This window comes from Cibotium barometz, chromosome 2 (genome assembly GCF_041138505.1).
Source record: "Cibotium barometz isolate CiBa-2024 chromosome 2, ASM4113850v1, whole genome shotgun sequence".
Taxonomy (NCBI): Eukaryota; Viridiplantae; Streptophyta; class Polypodiopsida; order Cyatheales; family Cibotiaceae; genus Cibotium; species Cibotium barometz.
In genome coordinates, this window is record NC_141047.1 from 31337338 (window position 1) to 31347714 (window position 10377).

The 10377-nt window shown below is 40.8% G+C and overlaps 1 pseudogene; it reads left to right on the forward strand.

Moving 5' to 3' along the window:
* Window positions 1-4488: 4488 nt before the first annotated feature.
* LOC147640936 (uncharacterized) lies at window positions 4489-7466 on the forward strand (annotated as a pseudogene).
* The last annotated feature ends 2911 nt before the right edge of the window (window positions 7467-10377 follow it).

Below are 10377 nucleotides of genomic sequence, written 5' to 3' on the forward strand. Positions count from 1 at the left end.
GTCCCTGTGATAATGTTCGTAGCTAGAATGACGTTAATGACTTCAGGAAATCACTATGAGATTAGTGGATTGTGCTGGCAGATTACTACTGTTAACTTTTAATCAGTGAATTAAGTTAAGGGTTGATAAATTAAAAATCTAAAAATTTGAAATCCCCATGGAGGATTGTTTAGATAGAAAAATTCAGTCTGATGGACCATTATTGTGTTAAAGATATGAATGAGATAATTCTGAATGAATTGTTAACTAATAATGCGTTCTATATGAGTATCTTTATCCCTTGACTCTGTGGGGAGCCGAACTATTTAACGAACCCTAGAATCAGTTGAATCAAAAATCGGATTGAATCATAAATAAAGAAACTTAACAAGAATTTTCGTATTGATAGGTACATGGATCGAGGTCATCTCGTGGTAGAAATGTTAACCCCCAACTTGATGAAGAAGAGCTTGACCTGGATGTTCGTAAAACTCTTCATAGTTCGCAGCTTGGACCTTTCAAGGGTGAAGGGGAAAACTTGGGCGAGGCTGTGGAGAAGTGGATCGAATCAATGGAAGAATACTTCGATGTCACTGGGTATAATGAGAAGAGCAAAATGGCTCTTGCAAGGCTGAAGATAGTGGAGACAGCTAGAGTGGCATGAAGAAACCACTGTGAGACAAACCGTCTCGACCAAAATACCCAAACCTGGACTGATCTCAAAATTTACCTAAGGACGAGGTTCTGTCCTCCCGGCTTTTTAGAAACAAAGATGAACGAATTCTTAGAGTTAACCCAGGGGAGTAGAACTATTGAAGCATATCACCAAGCATTCTCCCTCCACCTCAGATACTCGCCTCCACTGTGGATGTAGAACAGCTGATGGCCAGGTTCATTCGGGGACTGAACGTACCTTTGAATATTGTGGTGAAGAATGCCAAGCCAGTTTCCATGGCTGAAGCAGTTCGGATGGCGAAGGATTTCACCAAGACCTTTAATGTCAAAGTCCTGCCAAAGCCAGCACCATCACCTTTCAAAAGGTTTTTATTCCCAGAAGGTGATTCCAACCTTCCTCCGCCTAAGAGATATCAGGGTCAAACCCAAGATATGGGAAGTTCCAGAATGGAAGAAATGTCCTTTTCCCGAAACTCAATCCCTTGGATTTCAACTTCAGAAGTTCCACCCTTGAACAAGAGAGTGAAATGCTATAACTGTCAAGGAATTGGACATCGCAGTATGGATTGCCCAACTCCTTTTGGATCAAGGTTTTTAGGGCAAGAAAATCAGAGATCAAGATTCCAGACTACAGCCCCTTCTGTCCAGAGTAATCAGGGTTCTATCTGCCAAAATCTGCCAAAATCAGGGAAATCCCAGAGGAGACCCTCTATCCAACCTGCAGTTTCAATCCAAAGTAATGCAAGACCTCCACCTCAGAATAGGGGAAGTCAAAGAGAGTTATTCCCAAATCGGCCGTCCACTTCCAAGGCAGTAACGCTGGAAGTGATTGAAGAAGAAGAAGAAGATGAAAGAGATCATACTCCACGTGTGAGATGAGGACATCTCGCGTTTTTTAATGGGGTAGAATGTAAGATTCCTCCCCAGCCTCTCAAGATGTCCAACATCTTCCCCTGTAATCAAATCCCTCTTCAGAAATATAAAAGATCTTATTTCTACCAGTTTTGGCCTAGAGAGAGAAAATCTTCTAGAGAGAGGTAATTCAGTTTTTAAATATTTTTGGATAGAAAAATATCTCATCTTATTAAAATAAGTTTCCCTGAAAAAGAAGTTCAAAAAGATTTTCAGAAGGTGCATTAGAAATTAAGTATAATCTGTTCAAGAGGTATTATCCTAGGGGTCAAGATTTTTTTGAAATTTTAAATTAAGGTTCCTATGGACCAATAAGATTCATCCAAATGTAGGGAGGAGATAAATGAAGAAATAAAAGAAAAATCCTCCAAAAATGAGTAAATACTCACATAAGATGAAGAGTTGACTAAGGACAAGGTTAATAGTTAAAAAAGAGAGATATTTAGATGAAATGTAGAATTAAATTCTATGAAAGATACTTATTGATAAATTTTTTTATTATGAAAGTGTTACTTTCTTCATTATGGATTTTTATGCTTAAAATAATGCATAAAAGTATATATTTTTAATTGTTATTCTCATCAATTTTGATTTTATGCATAGTAGTTCAAAAGAGTTATTTTCATCAATTTTGATTTTATGCAGAAGAAGAAGCATAAAAGATTGAATTTTAATTCAAAAGTGTCATTTTCATTTAAAATGAATTTATGCATAGGAAGATGCATAAAAGATTGATTTTTATTTCGAAAGTGTTATTCTCCTTAAAATGGAATTTATGCATAAGTAGATGCGTAAAGAAATCTTATATCAAAAATAAGAATTCTCTTGTATTCTATAAATAGATATGAGGATGTGAAAATGGATGTAGATGTGGATATGGATGTATGTATGTGGATGTGGATGTGGAAATGGATGTATGGATGTGGATGTGGATGTATGGATGTATGGATGTATGTATGTGGACGTGGATGTATAAATGAGGATGTGAAAATGGATGTATGGATGTAGATGTGGACGTGGACGTGGACGTATGTATGTATGTGGATGTGGATGTGGAAATGGATGTATAGATGTGGATGTTGATGTATGGATGTATGTATGTGGATGTGGATGTATGAATGAGGATGTGAAAATGGATTTAAGGATGTAGATGTGGACGTGGATGTATGTATGTGGATGTGGATGTGGAAATGGATGTATGGATGTGGATGTGGATATGGATGTATCAATGTGGATGTGGATGTGGATGTATGAATGAGGATGTGAAAATGGATGTATGGATGTAGATGTGGACGTGGATGTATGTATGTGGATGTGGATGTGGAAATGGATGTAGATGTGGATGTGGATGTATGTATGTGGATGTGGATGTGGAAATGGATGTGGGTGTATGCATAAATAGATGGACTTAATACCTATGTCCGGGACACAGCTAGTACACTGATAGTAACCAATACAAAGCAAAAAGTGGGTTGTTTAAAAAAAGAAAAAGAAGAAGAACCGTTTTTCGGTTACAAAGCAAAAAGTGGGTTGTTTAAAAAAAGAAAAAGAAAAAGAACCATTTTTCGATACTCCCCACGTCCTCTCTCTCTCTCTCTCTCTCTCTCTCTCTCTCTCTCTCTGTGTGCTGTGAACAAGCTTCCATGGTGACTTCATGTCTGTGTGTGTCTTGTGATTGATGGTAAGGCTTACCCTCTATAGCAGAATCTCTCTCTCTCTCTCTCTCTCTCTCTCTCTCTCTCTCTCTCTCTCTCTGCCGTGAACAATCTTCGATGGCGACTTCATATGTGTGTGTGTGTGTCTTGTGATTGCTGGTGGTAAGCCTTCCCCTCTATAGAAGAATCTCTCTCTCTCTCTCTCTCTCTTTGCTTTAAACAAGCCTCCACGACGACTTCACGTCTGTGTGTGTTTTTGCATTGCAGGTTTCCTGGATTTCTTAATTGAGGGCCCAACAAGCCAAGGCTCGGCCAAGGCACCAGCCAAGCCAGGGCAGCCCAAGCCACCAGTCTCATAGCCCGCCAGATCGAAAAAATAGACAATGTTACAAGCAGCCCTTCTCAGAAATTAGAAGCATTGCAGTAGCTGCGTTCGGGGCTTGTGGACAGCTACCTTCATCTCATCTTACACTGTCTTCGAAGTTTCGATGGACAGGTCTGACTCTCTTAAGAGCCTCATGTTGAACTGATCAAAAGGAGTTTTTTCAACATTCAACTTGTTGAACTGATCAAAAGGAGTTTTTTCAACATGGAAATAGTTCTAATTGCACAAGCAGAAGATGTTCAAAGCAGCTTATGTACATGTGCTGGCTCATTCAAGTGTGCACCATGCAAATCAAAATTAATCAGGGAGTACGAAACAGGCCGGAAGCGTGCTTATCATGAGAAGTTAAAGTCAAGGAAGTCACCAGTGAAACAAGTCAGACTCAGCATCACAAAACAGAAGGTGATTACTTCAAAAGTGATTAAGTGTTTCACGGATTACACACAGGGTCTTGACAATAAAGCAAAGGGTGAGATCATCACAAGTATACTCAACCATCGAGCTTTAAGAGATGTACAATTTAATTGTGCATCTCTTAATTGTCACAAAGCTGAGGAATCCACATAGGATCATAAGATCTTGCTCCATGGATTACACAATACCCTTAAGGCTGTCAAAAGACCAAAAAGCTCTAGGGAATTGTTTGTTAAACGGGCAAGTATCATGATGGTCATGAATTCCACAAGTAGAAAACCAAATATAGCAGGTGCATCAAGGCTACTTGGAGTTCATCGAAGGAATTTTTATGCAGCTAGATCTCAAATGAAGCAACATGACTCACAGCTGCCATTGCATTTGTGTGAGCAACAACGACAACATAGAAGTATAATCACACAGGAAGTGAAAGATTTAGTCATTGCATATTGGACAAACAATACACGTATGTCGCTGAACAAAAAGGATGTATGTCAAAAGCGTGTTGGACGAAAGCTGTATGAGAAGCATTCGGTGCATCTGCTTGAACAACCTCAGGTTTGTCTTCCTTGTTATGCCATACTTTTTAAATGTCCCTAATTACCTCTTGGTTGTACATTGGTCGGTAGTGCAGGGCTGAAGTTAGGCACCAGCTTCATAGTGTGTAATACTAGTCTACCATGGTAACCCTTGTAGATAAATAGCACCACTTTCAATTATAGTTTCATCCTCGTAAAGGTGGTAGCAAAGGAAGCCACCAAGGTGGTGGTAGGCTCACAGATTGGTAGCAAAGGTTTTGCTCAAGCTGATATGTTATTAGGCCAGCAGCTAGAAGCATCAGGTTAGGATTTCTGTCATACCAATGAACTCCAAGCCTGGGAGCTGATAAGAGTGGTATCTTCATGGTAGGTACTATGCTAAGAGTGGTGGCTCCCAGGCTTGGAGCTCAGTTACCAAGCTTGGAGCTCATAGGCATGAGGCTGGGAGTGATTCAGGTGGTATCTTGATGATAGGTACTATGCTAAGAGTGGTGGTAGCCACCACTGTTTACATTGCAGCTACTGTTCCAAAGCTGGTAGTTACCTTTCTACCCCTAAAAGCCACCATTGTCAACCTCGTTGCTTCCGCTCTTAAGATGGTTGCTACCTTACCTACCTACTGGCTTTCACTCTATACAAGTAGCTACCATTGTTAACATGGCAGCTACTGTTCCAAACCTGATAGTTATCTTTCTGCCTTTAAAAGCCACCATTGTCAACCTGGTAGCTTCCACTCTTAACATGGTTGCTACCTTACCTAGCTGGTGGCTCTCACTCTATACAGGTTCTACCTGATGGCGTCCACTCTAACCAAATAGCCTACCACTCTTAACACGGCAGCTATTGTTCCAAACCTTTAACCTAAAAGCTATTGTTTATTTCTGGCATGAAAAATTTCTAGATTACCAAGTTATTTCTAATTCTTTGACTTCTATAAGCTATATATGTTGTTCATAGGTTGATTTATTGTCCTGATTTATTGCAGGTAGAATTCTTTCTTGCTTTCAAACAGAGTCATCCAGAGGTACAGATTCACCAAAGAGCATTTGAAAAGCTGAAGCCTTATTTTGTACGCAAGCTTCGAGATCGGTACAGTTGTTGTTGCATCACACATGTCCAGATGGCATTCTTACGAGATGCTATCAACCATTTACGCCAAGCTGGTCCAGGTGTGCATGGAAAAGAGTGTATATGTCAATGTAACATTTGTGGTGTTGGAGAAAAATGCACAGCTCACACACAAACTTACTCAAGCGTTACAAATTTGTGGGAATCAGTATTATGTTTGAAGCCTAGCGATTCCGACTTCTTTGCTTTGAAGTGTTTGATGGGAGAGTGCCCATCTTGTGGACCCTCAAAGAAGCTTTCGACATGTCCTATGGAGGAATCAAGTAGCATACGCACAAGAAAGGTGAAGATTTTTGAAGACATTCAAGTTGGTGAAACAAATTCTGGCAAGAAAAAGAAAAGAAAAGTTCTCTCCCACAAGGAGATGCAACCTGGGGAACTATTTGACCTCTTTAGGGATCACTTACAAAAGTTCATAAAGCACAACTTTATCTACAGATGGCAAGCTGAGCAATTTAAAGAGTGTCTACGTGTATTTCCTGACGATGTGGTTGTTTCAGTTGTAGACTGCTGAAAATTATACATTCAAAGAACAAAATGAGATTCAATCAATGCATTGGTTTTCTTGCCAAGTTACAATATTTGTCCATATCACATATGTGTAGATTGCAGGAAGTCTTCAAAAGTATTATCATTTTTACATTTTTGATGATAAAACTCACGATACTCTTTTTGTTCAACATTGCTTCATGCTCCATCATGGATGGTTGAAAGAGCTAGGCTTATCCCTCAAGGAACATTGGGTGTGGTCAGACAGGGCAGCCTCGCAGTTTAAGGCAAAGAGGCATTTCTACTTTGTTACCCGGTATGGGACTCTCACAGGGTTAAAGATGACACATCATTTCTTGGGATCTGGTCATGGGAAGGGTGAACATGATGGTGCAGGTGCTGTTATCAAAAGACATTTGACTCAAGAGCAGCTTAAGCGAGACTGTAGAAAATTGCAATGTGCAGAGGATGTGGTTGCCTTTTTAAAACAAACCATGTGTGATGGGGCTGCTGCCACATATGCATCCAAAGTAAGACCAATTACCAGGGTGTTTTGGGAAGTTAAGGAAGGCGATGTGGATAGAAGCAAGAAGTGGGACTGCAAATCTGTGGATGGCGCTCGTGGGATACATTGTGTCTCAGGTTACTCTTTAACAAATGGAAAAGCTCTCAGATGCAGGCAGCTATCATGCTTTTGCAATTCTTGTATGCAAGGCCTTTGGAGGAGGTGCTCTAGGAAGTCACATGTCAAGAAGTGGGAGTATGTTACCCTTGAACCTTCAGAAGATGTCAGAGATGCTAATGAAGTTGAAGATTTTGCATACGGACACCATGATGCTTTGAGTGATGCACTTTGCATTGGTGACAATTTTGCTGCTCCTCATGACAATGAGGAGCTTGCAGATTTTTTTGTCTTGAAATGCACAGCTCAGAAGCAAAAATCTGATACTAAGCTAACAGATGGCTGGGGGAATGTTTGCCTTGCTGGTTCATTTGTTGTCAAGGGAATATGGTACAAACAAGCGAAAATCTGATACTAAGCTAACAGATGGCTGGGGGAATGTTTGCCTTGCTGGTTCATTTGTTGTCAAGGGAATATGGTACAAACAAGCGAAAGAAAATCCCTATGAGTATAAGCTATTACGGCGCAAGCCTGAAGCTATTTTGCCATCCCACCTTGTAGGATCCATCAAGTTCCCAATGGAAAAGGTTCAAGGACGTGGGATGAGATTTTTGATTTCCCCAGAAGCATATGAGGCTATTTACAATACCACTCCCTTTGATGTATAGCTTGCTGAAAATAATTCAAGCTGTTTCTTTTGGACATACTTGTTTTTTTTGGATCCTCATCTACTCATGCTGATCTCTTGCAGGCAAGGGTCACCAAGAGCCACACCAGGCTTGTGGGTGTCTGTGAATGATAATTAAACTTGCTTGATCTTTCTTAGGGATGCTCAAATTGTGGTACATGGTAAATCTTACTAGGCACATTCCATACATGTCAAGGTATTCTTTTACACTATGGGTCTTATGATGTGGCATGACCATATTGCTCAAGATGCACAATTAATGAGCTTCTAAAGTATACCACTATACCAGTACCTAGCAGGAGGACCTTGGTAGCACTTGGTAGTAGGCTACAAGCATCTAGGTAGCACCAAGATAGCAGAAGATAGTGATATGGTATCAAGCAGGTAGTAGTATGGTAGCACCTGCATACTAGCCTGGCAGCACCTGGGAATAAACCAAGCATCTGCATACTAACCTAGCAGCATCTAGAAATAAATCTATCACCCACCAGTATACCAGTACCTAGCAGCAGGAACTTGGTAGCACTTGGTAGTAGCCTGCAAGCACCTAGGTAGCACCAAGGTAGCAGTCTACAGATTATACTAGTGTTTCAAATTTAGTAGTGCAAAAACATTATAGCAGAAATTGAAAAACTTTACATTATACCAATGTTTCAAATTTAGACTAAATGATACCTGTAATCAAGACAATAACTTATATATCCAGTCTACGGCCATCGCATTATGTCAGTTAGAACACTTCTACAACATATACAAGGTTCCAAAGTGGACTCCATAATAAAAAACGGCCATCGCATTATGTCAGTTAGAACACTTCTACAACATATACAAGGTTCCAAAGTGGACTCCATAATAAAAATTGACATTTAGTTTGTTGGGAACATAATGGGCTGATCAGAGGGATGTTTTGGTATGCAACACACTTATTACAATACACGACAAGTGAGGAGTCATCATTGAAGCAAAAAATTTATTTTGTAAGGTATTCAATAGGGACATTGTTTCATGGATGACATTGTGAGCACACTCACTCCATTACCCCCCCTGGAACAGCATGGTAATACCCTAGCATGCATGTGCAACACACCTCTAGAAAAATTCACACAAGCCAGGCACATGAACAAAAATTGGCTGCACAACAACATGTGTAAAGATGCTCACCTCTGTGCTTGGAGTGGCATCTGAGCCCAGCTGCATGTTGAACTTCTTGCTTGGTGTAGTAGGTGATTTGGGTGAAAGAGGATAATGCCCCTTTCTTATAGCTCCTTGGCCTTTGCTACAGCTGAGGAAGGAGAGGAAGAAGCTAGCACCCTGCAAGATTTCCTGGCTGGGGATGGCTCTGGAGAAGATTCAAAGCCTGAGGAAGCAAGAGAAGAAGTGGGAGAGGAAGTTCTGCCTGTAGCATTTCCCCTGTGTGTCCTGGTGTCTGACCTCTCTCTCGGCTGCTTTGTTGTTGCTCTCAAGCTTCTAGCATTTCCACGCTGGCAAGCTTCCTCCCCAGACGAGGGCCCCTGCTGCTGCAACCGACGGGCACTCCTCAAATTTCCACGCTGGCAAGCTTCCCCCCCCAGACGAGGGCCCCTGCTCTGCTGCAACCGACGGGCACTCCTCATGATGGTTGCGAGACATGCAAAGGTAGTGCTCCCACTCCTTTGCACCCTGAATTGAATAAAATAAAAAACTTATTGAAGTCTTTTAAAATTCCCAACACTCCTATGGCTACCAACTGAGCTACCTCCCAGCTCCCAACCCTAAAATCTGGTAGCTAGTGTACCACCTATTCATGCATATACCCATGTATGGATGTGGATGTGGATGTATGGATGTATGTATGTGGATGTGGATGTAGATGTGAATGAGGATGTGAAAATGGATGTATGGATGTAGATGTGGATGTGGATGTATGTATGTGGATGTGGATGTGGATGTGGAAATGAATGTATGGATGTGGATGTGGATATGGATGTATCAATGTGGATGTGGATGTATGAATGAGGATGTGAAAATGGATGTAGATGTGGATGTGGATGTATGGATGTAGATGTGGATATGGATGTATGTATGTGGATGTGGATGTGGAAATGGATGTATGGATGTGGATGTGGATATGGATGTATGAATGTGGATGTGGATGTATGGATGTGTATTTATGAATACGGATGTGGAATTAGATGTATGATGTGGATGTGTATATAGAATAATGAATGCCAATGTGTATGTGAAATGATGTGTCGTCGATATGAGTGAATGGATGAGATGTGATGACATGTGAATTGGAATGTGAATTTATGATATGTGATGTGAATGAAATTGAGTTGATGAGATGGAAAATGATGTGATTTGATGAGAATGAGTACATATATGAAATGGAATGTGGAATAAGTAATGTGGACTGATGAGGGATAATGTCGAAAGATGAGAGTTCAATATAGAAATTGCATTTGTGACCTGTTTGTGTAAATAACTGTTTTATGTCAAGAATGCTGGGGAAGCATTTTGACTATCTTAAGAATGTGGTCGTGGAGACCTACCTGATAAAGTTGCTGACGGAGAGTCAATGGAGGATGTCTCGTGTAGCAAGGTTGGCCGAGGTCTTGCCCAGCCTTGGTTCGATTTAAATGGTGAGTTTCCGGTACGGTGGATGATGGACCAAGGAAGCGACCTATGAGTGAAGCGCTAGGTGACCTGCGAAGAATCCTAGAGGGTGCTAACCATACGGTGCTTGGGTTACCGAAGATACCCACACGTGCATCGTGGAAGATATTGGAACAAGGAGTAAGAGTTGTTTTCTGAAACCGAGTATGGATCTCGTTGATTGACCTTGCTGGTCCTCAACTGATGAGTCCATAGCTCTCTTATATGGATCTGTTGGTTGATCTTGCTGATCTTCA